Consider the following 17,584-nt stretch of genomic DNA (forward strand, 5'->3'; position numbering starts at 1 on the left):
AAACAATGCGATTGCTTTTTTTATTATTTTCTGTTGCTTAATATTTTGTTATTTAATTCTTTGGACGATTGCAATGTTTTTATTTGACATAAGTACGTGGATTGTGACACTCGCAAATTTCCTCTGCGCACTTCACAATCGAGACCTAATTGCTTGAACACATATCCTGTTTATCTACACAAAGCCCTGCAAAAGTTGCTACAATTTTGGCGCTGCGCAGATTTGCGTGAAAGGCTATTATAATTAAAGAAGTTGCTCTTTCCTTCGTGTTGCTAATTCTTCCGTGAAAATTCCGCGAGCCTCTTCGTTTGTGGGTTCGCAGTTCTTGGAACTTCCGCAGTTGGCTCCTCAAAGCTCGACTTTAGTAAATAGGTACCTTCTACGATTCCATATCTTTTACTTCTTCGAGGAGGACTCTTATCGTACGAAAAAATTGGAGTATTTTTTTAACAATAATATTTCATGTTAGCTCATGCTCCAATTCATTCCTATCAAATATTGTTGGTTGCTGAAACCCATGAGTCTCTCACGACTACAACAGAGGTATTTTTTCATCAATGTTCACTCCCGTCCTCATCGGTTACCCGTGGTCATGAGACTCGTGATTACCTTGAGACGAATAATCTTCAGGTTTCTAGCGGACGCGTGACTATTGTTTTGACGTAACATCGATGCCCTGGGGTCTGCCAACCCAATAGAAGATGCCCAATGCCTTTGTGTCCTGCCTATGAAGGTCGACGTTGTACTTCTTGACAAGAGAGTTTAATGTCGTGACATACAGGTATTTCGCTCATTTTTTTCGCAATCCAATGCATAAGAATGGCAGTCAGAGAAACTTTTATTTGAGTATTTAGTAATGTCGATAAATTGACGACTATAGACTCGTCTGCAGACTCATTAAAGTGGCCATCCCAGGAATGAGTTTGGTGAAACAAAACTAAGGTTTAAGGAAGATTAAGAAAATAATAAGCTGCGGGATGAATTTAGTGAGTCGTAGGTGGAAGTGAGGAAAAGATTTATATTCCTTTGAATTGAAGTTTGCAGAAAATTATCGCCATTTGATTTATCATTGGTCGATGTATATGGAAAATACTTTACTTTAATGCCACCTAGGGTTTCACTTCGACGCAGCATCATCAGGCCGGCACTGTATTAAAACCTATCACATTTAATAATATTTTCTATGTGGAATAAAAAAGTTTAATTTGATGTTATTCTATATTGAACAATTTCACAAAAACACACCTAAAATGATCAATTAATCTTTTTAAGGTTGCAGATAGATCTTCCAAAACGATCATTTGATAGGTCAACCACCGTAGGCAATTTTGTTAAAGAAATCACTCATTTGTGTGGAGTTCTACGAACAAAATTAAACAGTATAGAAACCTAATGGATCAAATACGATACTCGCCAGTATTATTTTGTCTATGAATCAGGATTTAAAAAATAATCCCCGGGGAATGCTTCATTGCATTCCTTAAAAATGTCGGGTCTTTGCGTAGCCAAGGAACAGGTTGATAGAGAGTACATGTGGCTGCTGTTATAGGGACAAAGTACTGCGGAGCCCACAATTTGGTATATGCTGCATATTTACGTACATGCGAAAAGTTCCATTTCTATTCAATAGTGTTAAATATTTTTGAAATATTTTAACAATCTAATACTTTTTTGGCGCGGTAATGGACGATCCGATTAATGGTATTAACTCCTTTTGTTGGCTGCTCATTTCCTCTTTGTGTAAGTTATTTTTTTCTAGGAACTCTCGGGCAAAAAAAGGGATAACAGTGGAAAATGTGAAAGTGTAATTGATGCGGTGTTCTTCGCCAATGACTTGGAAGTCGTACGACAATGAGTTCAGGCGTTAATACATCGTCTTAAGGATTAACTGAAATTTTAAAGCCATTTTTCAGAGTTCATATTTCATTTATTGTTCGGTCACGCATTGTGTTCGCTGAAAGGAATGGCCGGATGCCAGCTTTAGTCAAATTTCTCCTCTTTACTCATTAGACCAGGAAAACCCGTGGCGTGGACCGACTAGCGCTGTTTCGTCGAGCGCGTGTATTCTTTTTTGTTTTATTTCCTGCTCATTTGGCTTTCGGACTCTAAAAATACTGATGAAGTAGTGGTGGTGGTGGTAGGCTGCGCAGAATTTTTAGCCTTTTGCACGAAGGTTAAATGTGAAGATTTGGCTGATATTGGAAAATAAATCAAAAACCGAAGCGCGTGCGGGATAAAGTGGAAAGAATTTTCTCAAAAAGTTAACTCATAAAATTTCGAAAAGCTTTGATCTCAGTGATGATCTTTTCACTAAAGAACATTTTATTAGTTTTCTGTAATAATTTTGCATGTTTAATTGGAAAATTAAATTTATGCTCTAGTATTATGTTACTTAAATACAGCAGCTTGTTTCACGTAACTAGTATGTGCTCGAAAGCCATATTTTGCTAGTTAATTTACTTCATTTGTTCATCTAGATTTCTCTAATCCAGAAAGGATGTGTTGCTGGAAATCATGAAAAAACCCAAGAAAGAAATTTTGAAAAATTAAAGAAATCTATCACATTTTTTAAAATTCCTATAAAAATAATCTTGCTCTCCCTATTCCCTCTTTCTTTCTCTCTCTCTCTCTCTCTGTCTCCCTCCCTCTAAATGTGTATGTGTATACACACAAACACACACACATACGAGTATGTATATATGTATATATGAGTGAGGCAGCGCATAATAAGACAGCCTCAATGTACTCCATTAATTTTGGGTCATCTAAGTTTACGTTACTGTGTTCATGTTACTCTTGTCACTCATAGAGGCTAGAAGATCAATTCGTAACACTCCTGATATTCAAACAAAGCTAAAGTGTTTCCCTTTTGCCAATACAGTAGTAAACATCTAGGGGATCAAAGGGAAAATAGGAAATCCTCGCCGAAATCGGTCTTGAAAGTACAAAAGAATCAACAGTGCTGGCACTCTTATTCAGTGCGACTCAAGTGATTTCCCCAAACTAGATTCTTTGGGGGAGAAACAAGTTAATATTTGGCTCGCTAATTTAATTTCTGTTTTTGCTTTGGTTTGAGGATGCGAGTGGCTTGCATCATGAGGGGTACATGTCGACTATGGACGAGTCGCAGTGAGTACAATGGGGAGGAAAACGATTTTTGTTTCAAAACAATGGCGAGACTAAATTTACCCGGCACCGGGTCAAAGTACGCCAGGAAACTCAAACTCTGAGAGCATATTTCAACGTCGCACAGACGCACTTTTGCGTTCTAGAAAATGCACTTCTTTCCGGTCACTCATATACGAAGGAAAAACCTAAGCTTCACGCTGGGCAATCTATTTCAGTGTTTTTCAGGTTATTTGAGTAGTGACAAATAGCCGTTTTTCAATGTTCCCCTTCACCTTATATAACCTTATTTTTTCTTCGTATTGCAGTGAAGAATGTTGTAGGATGTAAACTCGTGTTAAGTGGGACTTGGAAGTTTGGTAGTGCGTAATCTCTGAGTCAATCAGAAACCTATCTTGGCACGTAGGCTACCGTTATTATGAGTGATTTAGGGTTGAATACCTACTACTAATTACTGAAGCAGAATTACAATTAGAGACCTGATTGTCCAAAATTTTACTAATAATTAAGTACTTTAAATAAATAAAACAGTACTCTATATATTGCATAGGCTTAAAAAGAGTTTGTGGCCTAGGGTTCACCTCAAGAAATTGTTATAGGGGCCCTTCTTTTTCTGATTAACAGTAGTATTCTGAGATTATTCGCAAACAGGAAAAGGTATTAATTATCGCCGTGTTGGCGTAGAAATATGCAGCGAAATCACAAAGTTAATAGATGACGGATGACCCTCTAGCGGTCTGTTTAGGAAATAGTTCGGAATGGCTTAAATTGAATGAAAATAGACTAGAAAGAGACAGTTGTCGAGGAACTGTGGAAAGAAGTCATGCATATGAAGATGCCGAGATACATGACACAAAGGCAGGCATTAACGGAAATAAATATGAAAACATCAACTCCTCGGACAATAGCTCTCGGTATTTGGCCAAGTTTTGATTATATTTTTGATGCGATCAAGCCTGTCGATAATAATATATTTTTTTAATTGGTCTTAATGTGAGACAATTTTAGTTTACTTGTTTGCAGATAGAGGAAGACCTCGTTACTTACAGAGTTGCGTTGAGGATGTCGGACAAGTGACAGTCATAATAAATTTTCAGGTCATCCGCATTCAAATGGTATTTACAGCATTTACAGTGAGTTTGTAGTAAGGACAGATTTCTGATGACAACTGAAAACAAGTGAGAGCCTAGGATAGATCCTTGACGGGCACCACGGAACTTGAACATAAAAGATAATTGCTCGATAATACCTTAGCGGGTTGCTTCATATTAGTCTGATGGGACTCAAATCATGATAGGGTAACGATTTAATTTCACGTGGGCAGGTCTGTAATAAATGATGATTAACCGTGTCCAATGCCTTAGCGGATTCGGAGAGGACAAGTGGAATAACTCTTTACTGTCAATCAAGAAACGAATATCGTCATTGATTGGAGGTTAAGCCAATTGATTAATAAAACCGGATGCCGAATAGAATTGTTGGACGGAATGAAGAATTGTTTATTTTAATGCAGGGCAATGGAGTATTGATTTGGTGTCTTATCAGGGGGACTTAAAGGTCTAGCAGTGCTTAGTCTCTGGACCAATCAAAGGTATATCTTGTTAGGTAATATACACATAATGCGAGTATTCATCCTCAGAGTATCTGGTAAGTTAGCGATTTAAAGCGGGCGACACCATCGAGTGCTGCTTGAAGGAATCAGCCATGTGCCCTCGTTCCGCTGCTGCTGGTGCCACGGGATACGGATGCGCGAAAATAAACCAACTTCCTTGGATACCGTTGGATGATAAAAACGCTGGAGTTCGCGGGATTAAAAAGGTTCAGTTTAGCATGGTAGAACACGACTCCCAGAGGCAGTCACGGGGCTGCCAGAAGTCAGAGGAATAAATCGGATGCCGACATAAATATTTGTCCCTGCCGTGGTATACAAACGCCGCCCTTCTCCCTCCCGGGAAGGAAATCCCCTTTCGATGGGAGGGGGGGTTAAGGGAGAAAATCTTTGGGTGGAATTTCTGCGGGGCGTCTTATTCTTGGAGGAGCAAGTAGCCACTGGAGCCTGGAGGAGTAAAAGCGGGGTGACGGTGCACCCCTGCCCCACGACGACTCCTTACTCTCTTCCTCTCCTCCCCTCCCCCCGGTTCCCCATTCCAACCTTGGCGTTTGGCCACGAAAATCGCTCCTCGCACTCCTCCACCCCTCTCCTCCTTCCGGCTTCTTTGGAGAAAATGAAAGAAAAGGACGTCGACGAGAGGAGGAAGATTAAAAGGACTGAGGTGAACGCACCCGAAGATTCAACTTCCGACAAAATGGGCTGTTCCCTATCCTTTCCCGAACAATCTCTTTCTTTTGCAGGGTAATCCTCCCGCTATGTGGTTGGCACAGAATGTTTTCCAAACCTGGGCCATAATGCATTAAATATTGAAGAATCATTGAATATCATGAAAGTCAGGTAGTCATAGTGGACCATATTCTCACGTTCCTGTTTGGTGTCTTTCTCTTACTTCACATTAATAATTATGCCGTTGCAACTAAAAGTGTTTATTTAGAACAGCGGGATAGCCACGTGGGTATCGTTTTTCATTGATAACCCGAAGGAGTCGAGTTCAGATTTGTGTGATCCTTAAGCCTCAACTATACTCAATCGACATTGTTATCAGTAAAATTTTAGATGACTCAGGAAGAAGGACATGCATGTATTTCTAATTAAGCCGTAGTACTGAGAGCAAGGCGAGCCATACTCTCGCTCATGAAGCTGAGGAAATAATCTCAGTATTGAATGCTAATTTTGGTGAGTATGAATACATGTATTTTGAATTATGTATATTACACAGTCCTAATACGTAAAATGTGACAATGTATAAAAATGAAAAATTCTCGCTCAGTTCTCCTCTAGGTTGCAAAGGCTTAAATCTATGGACTCTTTGAGCACATACGTAATAACCAGTAAAAATAAACGGGGTAGGTTTTTTTAGGCTAGAGACATACATGTATTATTAAGGATTTCAGACGATTAGTACGAATAATAAACTCCATGGTTGCATTTTTGTAACTTTTTGTAACATTTTGCAACTATTTGTAATAATTTAATTACCATATTTAATTATAATTTAAAATAACACGATAAAGAGGACGCATTATGCTCAAGGAAGATACGTTAACAGTCACGGAAGCAGACCGCTGAAACATTCTCATGGGGTTAGGGTGAATGCACTCAATGAATCACAGGAGTGGGCACTAAAATCAGTCGAGGGAAATCTGTTTCCAAAAGCCCAACTTGTCTATGTTGACGGGAACGATTCAAGCTATTAGGCAACATTAGAAACGTCGTTCCCTAGCCTATCTACCCAATCAAAATTCCTAAATTGCGAAAGGGTAGAGGAGAAAAACGTAATTTAGAGACATACACTCTGAAGAAGAATCGAAAAAATAATATAAGGAAAACGGAAGGAAAGGGCCCATAAAGGAGATCAGGGAATAATACTTCAATAATAAATATAGAAAAGATTTATGTATAAAAAGAAGAGCTGTTATAGTGCAAGAAATTCAGTATTGGATATAAGAAAATGGTAGTCTGAAGTAAACTTATCTTCTGAATTTTATACTATGAGATAAATGAAATAAACTTATTCAACTATTTTAAGGACTTCCACATTTATTATTTTCCTTTCCATCAGAGATGTTTTTTAAATGCAATGAGTCAACGAAGTAATGTGGCTGTTTACGTTTCCTGTAATCCCGAGAACGATCTATTTTATTGATCATTAGCCTAATACAATAAGATTGTAGAAAAATAAAGCTTTGATATTGAAAATACTTCTGGAAAAATAAGGCGGAAACCATATTGGCTTGGTAGGGAGGATGAATGATGATTACGGTGGGCTATAGAGTAGAGGGAGATTAGGAAGAAGCGGTATGTTCACTTGGATGTGAGGCGGAGGGAGGTTGGAATGGAACAAAGAGGGCTGGCTTACTGTTCGTCAAGGCTACGACGTAATTTCGACGCCGGGATGATGCGCAGAGCGTGGAACGACCCGCGTAGCAAGTGCAATGCCGGTCTAACGCGTTGATGCTACAGAAGCCGGTCGCCGAAGTCGACTATTATTGCCCGCGGAAGTCCAAGACGGGCGAGGTCGCCCCGCAGACGAATGACCGCCCAACTGCGCTCGTTCTCGCAAAAACAAATACCTACTTCAGGGCGCACGCTCCCTGTGGATGCCGGCTTATTTTAGACCCGACATTAAAAATGATTTTCGCGGGTGCTTTGGCCGGCTCCAAGATTACTTGGATGAATGTTCCACTTGGGTGGTTGGCCCTTTTCATCTCCGTATCATAACGGGTGTTATTATTAAAATTGGTCAGGTACACGCATCTTGTGTTCATAAAAGAGATAGAGTAGGTGGTCAACAAATGAGTCCGTGCTCCATTTCACTGCGAGTAAAATTTGAAGTAGTAAACGGGGCATATGGTCTTCCTGTTTGAGCAGGTGTTCGAATAACAAGATAAGTCTGAAAAAATTCATGGAATCATCAAGTTTCCACGACTCCTCAAGTTGTGTGAGGTGATTCAGCACGGCATAAGATGGCTCTGTTCCTAATCGTTGGATAATGTTTTAATAGAAACTACAATTTTATCTGCTCGGAACTTCTCCCAATGAACGCAAGTTCTCTTGTTTAACATCGATATGATGCGACTTGTCGCCTGGGATGCAGTAACTGTTCTTGAAGTGGATCATATTTTTAAGCCATGGAGTAACCCCGTGACCATAGTGTCTTAACAAAAGATCGCTAAATCTGTTCCATTTTTTGAGTTTCACTGTATCACGGCTATTTCATTCGATTAAGTCGTGCAGAGGGCTCTGCCGAGATACTTCATCGCATGTTTTTAAATACTGTCATATATGTGTTCTCCTTTAAATCCTCTCGTTTGAAAATTAATGCCAGCAAAACCAAAGCTCCTTAGAATTCATTTCCTTGAAGAGTTTTCTTTTCGCTGAGGTGAGAATGCCGCCTAAACTCGTACATATGTCCGAAGGGAAATTATTGTTTTTCTGCCATTGGTTCTTTTCATAGTGAATTCATTCATCTGTTGAAGGAAGTTCAATCAAGAGACAGACAAAATGACAGCTGACAAACATTCACTATAGCCTACATCACTCTTAAAACAGCCAAAAACCATAAATTGCCCAAAACATTTGTCTTTCCCCACACTATTTTGAATTATAGTTTCTCATTTAAAACAAAAAAAGTCCTCATATACTCTCATTACTTTGATAATGATCCGCTTCTTTATTCAAAGAATCTGCTGAGAAGACTTTCAATCAAACGTTTTTTTAAAATTACTTCTATTCTATCTAAATAAAGAGCAGTGCATATATAAAATCTCAATATAGATATCAATCGTACCTCTCTCTGCGGGCCTTTTAAAACTTACTTGCTCTGCCAAGAGGCATAAATCAAGTCATGGAACGGGAAATTACAAATTTCGACACCGTTGAGCAACCTTGGATAACACCGCACAAAAATAGGAGGATCAACTAAGTGAAGGGAGCACGTGCTTTGTTTCTTCCATGAGGCAATGAAGAATGTTGAATCCAATTGTTTTAAAGTTTCACCTGATTTGATTAAAACGAGTGATAACAAATTGTTTAGTTAATATGACTTTTACCCCATTATTCCGGGCTTAGGTGTCTTGATTTATCAAATACCAACTTTCTACATGCAAAAAAATTATAATATTAGAAAATATTGCATTTGTTCCTCTGAAAAAATATTCCGAAAAACGAATATTTTTCCACACTCTTAAATCGTAGCATCTTGATCATCATTCGAACAAAAGTGGAGCATTTTTTTAAGAAAAGCAATTTTTAAACAATTTTATTGATTTAGAAAGGGCACACTTCCTTGACATTCCGCTGAAAATCTGTATTCAATATGTAGATTTTAGTTTTAATCTAGGTTTTCTTCAATTATTTTTCGGCGGAATCCGGTAGTCATCATTTGAGGCACAGATGTTTTTGAGTTTATGAAACTTGACGACTGAGCTCACATTTCAGCGGAAAACCATCTTAAATACAACAATATGAAAACCATAATGAATTATTTTATATATTATTAGGAATGATCATTTTCACTACTTGTAAGACATCTTCATTCTTCGCTCTATTTCATCGAAAATATATATTACTTCATTCTCAAAAAATCAGTATATCTCACAGTTCCTCTTCCGTGAATTTTCTATGCTCGTCAATGTCCGTGAAAATAGCCTTCCTTGGCCCACGGTATGGAGAGGATTTTTAATCTTCCCTTGAAGGAAGCGTTGAACTTCCCATGAAGTTCAACATCTTATTCCTTTACGAGTTTCCATTTCATTTACCCTCATCCGCGTGTCTTTATTTCGTCGCACAATACTATTTGGAACGACTCCAAATCCGAGCTGTTGTTCCTAGCAGAGATCTCTGCCTTGAAAGCTAGGAAATGAACTCATTGCTGCCAGCTGCGCAGGTTACCATCGTCAACGAAAGTCGTTATATTCGTGGAAGGCCAATTTAGAGTTAGGTGAGGTTGGGGGGCTTGGTGAGCGCTGGATAGTCGGATCGTGTTTTTTGCCAGGTGGATCATGCGAAATATTTTAGTATGTTGGGTCAAAATATCGTAAATGATCGCCTGTTTGAGGAGGAAATATCTCGAGTATCTTCTTGTGAACAGCATGGAATCGCGCAAGTGAGCTCGGTATCGGCACTAAATGATCTCAATCTCATGGAAGGACACAGCGGACCCAGCCTCGCTTAAGATCGAGGACAGAAAGATTACAGAAGATGCATCCATACTATTTAGTCCGCTCGAATTAGGCGAAGAAACTCCATTCGCGATATAATTTGATAAAAGCTGAGATCAGAAGCCCATTTCTCAGAGGCAAGCAATTTACTAATCTTCGTAGACTGCTATTTCAGAATTTCAGTATGGCAATAAATTGCGTCAGTTTTACGGATTATGGCTGATAAAAATTTTTCATAATGTTTGTAGCTGTTTTCAGATGTTTCAGCTGTTGGGCTACTGACCGGAGAGCCCGGGTTCGATTCCCGGGCAAGCCTCTCTGGGCACCTGAAGCTCCACTCAAGCTATGTGATTTTCCGGGTGCCAGATCTTCCAGGGAAACCATAATTGGCTCAGGGAAAGAAACTGCCCCCCCTACCCTGATGTGTGAATTTCCCACGCGATTGGGCTTAGTATTGGGTGGACTCTACCATCGCCTACCAAACCGATCGTAGGGTATATGACTTCAATATAGCATCTTCATGTTAGCATTGAGATGATATTGGCGAATATATGAGTATCAGAATCTTATTGTACATCTCTAGAATGGAGGTTCAATTACCACGATTCAGGGCCGGCTACCATAATTATGGGAAAATTTTAAAAGAAAACACCGGCCGGTTGGCACTCTCAATGACCTGAAGCATTAAACCAGGTTCTATTATCACATTTAAGATCCCAATTCCAAATATCCGGAAGTCTAAATACGTATAAGGAAGTCACAAACGAAAGAGGGGTAGATACTTTGGGAGGGATGTGAAGGAGGGTCCGCAGGGGCATTGGCCCCAATTAAGGGCTGGTTTTAAATAATCAGGAATGGTTGCCACACAAAAGGGAAGGACGAGATAATACAATTCAGGGTCCGCTAGCACTGAAAGGGCAAGTGTTAATCATTTAGGGCTGGCTTCCAAGCCATCATAATCAACCAAATTCCAGAAACTAATTCGGTTGCCAATTTTCCGGGTTGTATGTCAGTATATCAGTATTCGTTGTCACAATTTGATGCTCATTTAAAATCAAGGCTGTCCCTAGAAAATCAAAAACGGCTTTCACAACTCAGTATCTATTGAATGTCAAAGATAGGGGCTGGTTGGTATAATTTAAGAACGATCGCCAAAAAAAAAGGTTCGCAGCTCCAATTACAGGTGGCTCTCATTAAAAGGGCCATTCGCCTCATTTCTGGGAATTGATGTGAATTACGACTGGTTTCCTCAATTAAAGGCTGTATTCAGTAATCAAAACCCATTGGCATTCTATTAGGCCGGTTTTTAAACATATGGGTTGAATCTTTCATCTGGATTAGAAAGGATTTCCTGTAGCTATCGCATTTCGTATCAACGAGTCAAGGCCTTCACTCAATTTATTGATATTTTTTAAAATTTCCACTTAAATTACAGGAGTGATGTAAATGTTGAAAGTTTTCAAACATACTGATATTATAGTAGGGTTTTATTAACATTCCACATCGGATTTAAACTGAAAACCTGCCATCCATCGTTGAGTCTAAAAAGAGGTTTCTTTGAAAAAATAACCTCTGATTACACCGTTCAATGCCCTAGTCTCTCTTCACGGAGAAAATGTTGAATTAATTTTCAAGAGTTATCTTGATCAGAAATGTCTCGATTTAGTGCAGCATTGTAACTCCTCAAAACATTTAAGCACTGACATGGGCGAGACGCCATTGTACGAAATTTTTATTTATGTTTTGCATGATGAAACTATGCGGCCCAGAATTAAACCTATATTATGCATGGCATAACCAATTTGAATGAAAATCAATGAAGTGTATGGGAAATAAAAACAAAATTACTTAGTTCCAGGGCTTTTTCCCGAAAGTTTCAATTGAATTAAAAGCGCCAGGGAAACGATGCAACCTCTATGCGGGAGTCCACTTATCCGAGCTTTGTTATCGTCGTATCGATATTTTTAAACATCTAGAGCTGACATTTTATTTGGTTATCGCAAGGTCCCTGTTTTTCCATTTGGGAAAAAATATGCTATCACTTTACTCTGTTGCTTGACACGTGCTCTAGGGCCAGGGCGATATAACGATGCGTCGATTGTGATGTTCGATGCTCTTACGATATCTCAATCCGCTGACTAGCCTGCAAGTATTCGCTCCACTGCATTGTAATTTAACATTTAGATATGCAATATTTCACGTCACACAAAAATTAGCGCGGATTCATAATGAGAACGGGGACGTGGTAGTCCATTAGGTTGAGGGCTAGCCTACACCCCGGAGGGTAAGGGCTGCTTTCTAACAGCTTCACCCAATTTGTGTGAGTTTTTGAGTACCTGAACAGATTCCTTGGAACTCACAGGTGGGATATATAAATGCGATACGGAAATTTTGATTTGAACTCAGGGGTTTAAAATGTTGGGCATATGGGTGCGGTATTTTAAACACCTATTACCTATTTTTTCTATGATATACAATATCACTGTGGCAGGATTCTATGAAAAAACATTTTATTAATGTGGAACGAAATGATTGGTTTGATATTTACGATGTGAAATTCAATTTTTTCATTTTATTTGACGCACTAACTAAAAGGTTGGTTTGATAGGTTAGGGTAGAGCTCGTCTCTTGATATGTCAAATAGCGTGTTAAATTTACATTTCAGGGTGGGGAGGGACAATTCCTATACCCGTGCTACATGCGGTTTCCCAAGAAGATTTGGTAATAAAAAATCACGCAGCTTGCGTGAAGTCGAGGGTGTCCTAAGTCACCAGGAATTGAACTCGGGCCCTCTAAACAGTGAGGGAACGCTCTACCCACAACACCATCACGCTCCGATGCATCAGTGGTTTGCATTGCCATTGCGATGACATTTTAAATCGCACTCATGTTTTATTAATTGCAGGATCACCCGTTCCGATTGCTGATTTGGGGACTATCGCCCGCGGACCCTCCTTCTCCTCTTCTCTCTCCCAGCTCCCTCCCGGTTTCAACGTTTATTACGGGGAGGGGGCACTTTTTTCCTAATTTTGTACATCAATCCATATGGGTTTTCCAAACGGTGCCCCCAGGCACTTAATTTTGCTGGTCGATGTTCAGCTGCGATCTGAAACTTCGCACTCACTACCTTGAACTCCGCCAGCCCATTTTAGATATCGGCCAGACGCGGCGCTCAGAGAGTAGATGTGCGAAATACCTGAGGGGTGGGTATCATTCGCGAGGGGAGTGGGGGGTGGGCTGCTGTTGATCGGGGCGATGGCTGAACAGGCGAGGGGGCGCAAGGGAGGAACGTCGAGGCGGAATTTCGCGCAGGGAATGAGGTTAGGGCGGTGTAATTCTCGACTTTCCTTTATTCCGAACGATATTTAATATATGTGGAAGTTTCTTGGAATCGGCAGGTCATTTTAAACGAATAATAATTCTTTCGTCTCGAGACGTTTCATTCACATCTAGCCTTTCCAAATGCATGACATTTTACGCTTTGATTTGCGATCCCCGACCACAGAAGGCTCCGTGCAGACGATACGGATATAGCTCTTGAGGATGTTTATGATGTCGATACACCGACTCTTAAGTGCGTAGTGGCCTAGTTAGCGGAGCGTTTGGTTGCCGACCGAATGGACCTCTGGACGCCTGCAGCTTCGCGAGAGCTCTTTTCTTCGCGTACCAGTCCTGTCTGAGCAACTACAGGTGACACAGAGCACTAAGCACCCACCCTAAATGTGTGAATTTTAAGCCTCTTACGGCGTAGTACCACATGAGCTCCGTATTAACCTATATATGGTAGTGCGGTGCTCATTTTCCTATGTAGACCGTCGTTACAGAAGAAATATCGAATGTACGGGGTTGAACCGATTTGATAACAATCGGGTGTTGACTCTCGAGTATGATTTTGATCGTCCAAATTGGGCACATCAAGCAATATCGACAATATTTTTTGTACTAATTGTCAAGTAAAGGTATTTAGTCCATAGGCAATGTGATCATATATTTATGATTACCATGGTATTGCCATTACACGAACTATTTTCGTGTCACTCTGTTCCACGCATGCATCCAGATTATCATCGAAGTTTCATCCCTCACCAACTACAACATCCTCCATATCGAAAATATCAGCTAAATAATCAATATTGACCTTATCAGACATTTAATAATTCGATTCATAGGGTTTTACAATAATCCATGTCCCCGTGGTGCATACGAAAAAATATTGACATGGTGTCGATATATCGTCATATCGTATGAGAACGGATCAAGTCATTAAAAACCAAACTATATGACGATCTGATGGAATAACAGAAGCTTCAAAAATTCTTCAATACCGAAAACGGCAGTTGCGCGAGTAAGTTTGCGGATTACAAGTGTATTTAGCATTATTAACTTCCTTTTTTATCAATCATACTCGCTCTGCAGATATAGTGTGTAACAAACAAGTTATAGGAAACTACAGGTATTTTGGGCATCTGATTGATCTTGGTATGAACTATGGAAAATTAGTAATACTATCAATTTGTTTTTTTTAATCTTATTTCACTGGAAAAATATCATGGATAGAAACATACGCAAATATTGTTGTGCTCATGTATTTGCTCATGGACTAGAACAATACGTTATCTATCCATCGAACAAACCTTCGGGTCGATCGATGTGTTTTCTGTTAATGCTCACCCTCTAGCTTTCATATCGAGAGTCAATCTTAGAATTGGAATACTACACAGACACTATTTGATCGTCTTTATGCCACATTGAAACTTCGTAGTGAACGTACATCGAATTATCGAGGAGAGTCAATTTATCAGACTTGAAATATTTCGGACGAGGATGGTGGCCGTGGAGGGGGGAGTTTATATTGGATATTTTACGAAGCGAGTGGTCTGTTTTTTTTAATGGGAGGCTTTAAAGTGTCGCGATATATGAAAATGGGAGTGCGTCTGAGACTGATTGCGACCTCGCAGGGGAGGAGATTTGTTTTAATCGTGGGTAACCGAGACGGAATTCATTATTCCCAGGAAGCGTTGAGACGCAGTTCTGTTGGGCCGGAAGCAAAACACGGCGGCGAGGTAAACAGCTGTGGCGAAGGAGCAGAGGGAAGGGGGACAGGGAAAAGAAACAGCTCACCTATTTATTTGTTTTGGCTCCCTACACTGTGAATGGACCCGTCTCGAGTTGGAAAAAATAATCATTCGGGAATTTAGTGTTATTGTCGCTCGGAGCTGTCGTCGCCTCCAGTTGCGTGATGAGATGACCAGACTGGAAAAACAAGTGCTTCGTACCCTGGAAAAAAGAAGAGGTCAATGAAACAATGCAAGTGAGGTGACTAGAGTCCATTGTAATAAACGAGTTTTCGAAGAAGAAAATTCGCTGCTGTCCTCAATGTTTCTTCTTGCGCGTAGAACTGCAATGTCAGAAAATAATTCATCACACAGCTATGCACGTATATTTTTAAGTGATTTCTTTAACAGTCATTTGAATAACATTAACTGTGCTTAATTACATTTTTATTTGACCATTAACTTCTCTTTTCAAAACACTTGCAGATTGAGAAAACCTCTAAGGGGAGCCATATTTATGCATGAAGAAAAAATATTGTACACTAAAGAAAGTTGAAAATCAAGTTCAATTGTATGCTCGTGGGACAGCTGGCATTCACAATTCGTTTCATAGGTCCAATCAATATCTATTTTTAATTTTATTAAAGCTTAAAACATTCTTCAGGGGGTTCCCAATGCAAGAGCGCCAGGCCCGCCTTATACTATATATCCGCACGTTTGAAAATAACTTTGTTACTAGGCAGTCATCGGCTCTTTTGGCTATCCGTCATTGAGGGTGTTATTGCCGTTCAATCGGGTGGACACATATATTTCATTGACTGAATATTTTCTTCAAGATCAACCAAAATTTTTAGTCTCACCATAATTCCGTGGAATGAACAATTCAGGTGGTTTCCTGTTGCCTTCCTCAACGGTGTTTCGAACGTGAAATCATTTTAAGGGGATCAAGATGGTGCAGGGGCTAACGTACTGGCTTCCCACTCAGAGGGGCCGGGTTCAAATCCCGGCGGTGTTGAATATTTTTCAGAGGTATCTCGATCCCTACTTGAGGTGCTTTGTGGAGGGCACTTTGAGTGAGTACGCCCGTCGGATGGGACGTTAAGCTGCGGACCCCTTGGCGCCTTTCATTGAGAGTAGGCTAATGCCGACGCCGGGTTTCTCTCCACCCTTCATCCTTTCCTGTCCATCCCCTATGGCGCAGACGACCTCAGCTGTCGGTCGCCTCCCTTAAATACTACTACTAATCATTTTAAATGGCCGCTCCACTGGGGTCAGACGTCGTTGTAACCGCCTCAAGGTGGAATAGACACTGCGCGGACTACCTGTAGTCTGTTTCCCGCCCTTAGATCTACTGGAATGATGACCCTATCCTATGTGTGACCCTTTTAATTGTCATTGCTCCTGTCAGCTCTATGGGTCATTGGGACACTTAAGTCTTTGCCATCACCTTCATCAACATCACGTTAACTTCGGAGTCCATAGGTAGGTTAAATGATCGTGGAGATACTGAGTGATGAAGACTGTATGAGTAGAGGTAAGAGGAGGGGAAACGAGGTTGAGGCATAAAAAATAGGCATGTTGGGCGGGTTAAAGAGAGGGAGAAAGAATATACAGTGGAAGAATGGTTCGTTTTGATGAAGGATTTAAGTCTTTATTCAGTGATATGCTTGATGGTGGCGGGGATTAGAAGTATGGCAGTACTTCGGTATTGGATCCATTAGAAAACCTTCCTTGGCCGGCAGGCTAATCATACTTTTTAAAAAGGAATGAACATTTATTTGGTATTTTCACTCTTAATGACGGAGGAATCTTAATTACCCCAAGATATATTTGTCTTTTCTTCAAATGCCTGACGAATGTACGTGTTTGTGCGTCAGGATGTGCGTTCTGTAACAGTACGATTATAAGATTACCACATCAATTTTGTGAATTCGGGGGTGATGTTGGGAAAGATAAACATGATCTATTCTTAGCAAATTACAGTGCACTCTGCCACTGCTAATAAAATATATGCCTGGGTTTCAACGTTACTTCTTCATCTTCAGGTGACCATGTGACCTTCAGGTGACCATGACAAAAGTAATGTCGGAACCTAGGCCGAAATATATTGATTAACAGCGGAATAGTACATTATGATTTGCCATGAATCGATGAAGATTACAGCTTATTCTCAGAAATATGTTTTCGGGCTAGGTTTGGTATTTTGAAGAACCACAGCTTTAGAAGTCTTAGTCTAAAGTGGCTATTCTCTTTAAGTATCATTCTTTATTTAACCAATTTTTTGCTTTCGAGGTCACTTTAGGCTTTTGCGTTTTGTCTTCCCCTGCAACTATCTTCTCTCAAATCACGCTTTCCTCTCCCTTCCTTGTTGTTCTGCGTATCTAGAACTGCGCACTAGCTTTAAGACAAATTATAGTTAAATAAAATAAATTGTAAATAAAATAGAGCATCCTTAGCTATGAGTCATCAGTATTTCACATTATAATTTAACGGAATCTGACGCGACCCAGGGGGAGAACTATTTGTTGTCAACTGCCCAGAACTTTAAAAAAGTCATTTTTGCCGTCTGAAAGCTCATGTCGATAGCATTTTTTGTCAATATGCTCTCCCATCTACATCCCCTCGTCCTC

The sequence above is a fragment of the Hetaerina americana genome, unplaced genomic scaffold (assembly GCF_022747635.1).
Source record: "Hetaerina americana unplaced genomic scaffold, ioHetAmer1.1.p SCAF_2, whole genome shotgun sequence".
Taxonomy (NCBI): Eukaryota; Metazoa; Arthropoda; class Insecta; order Odonata; family Calopterygidae; genus Hetaerina; species Hetaerina americana.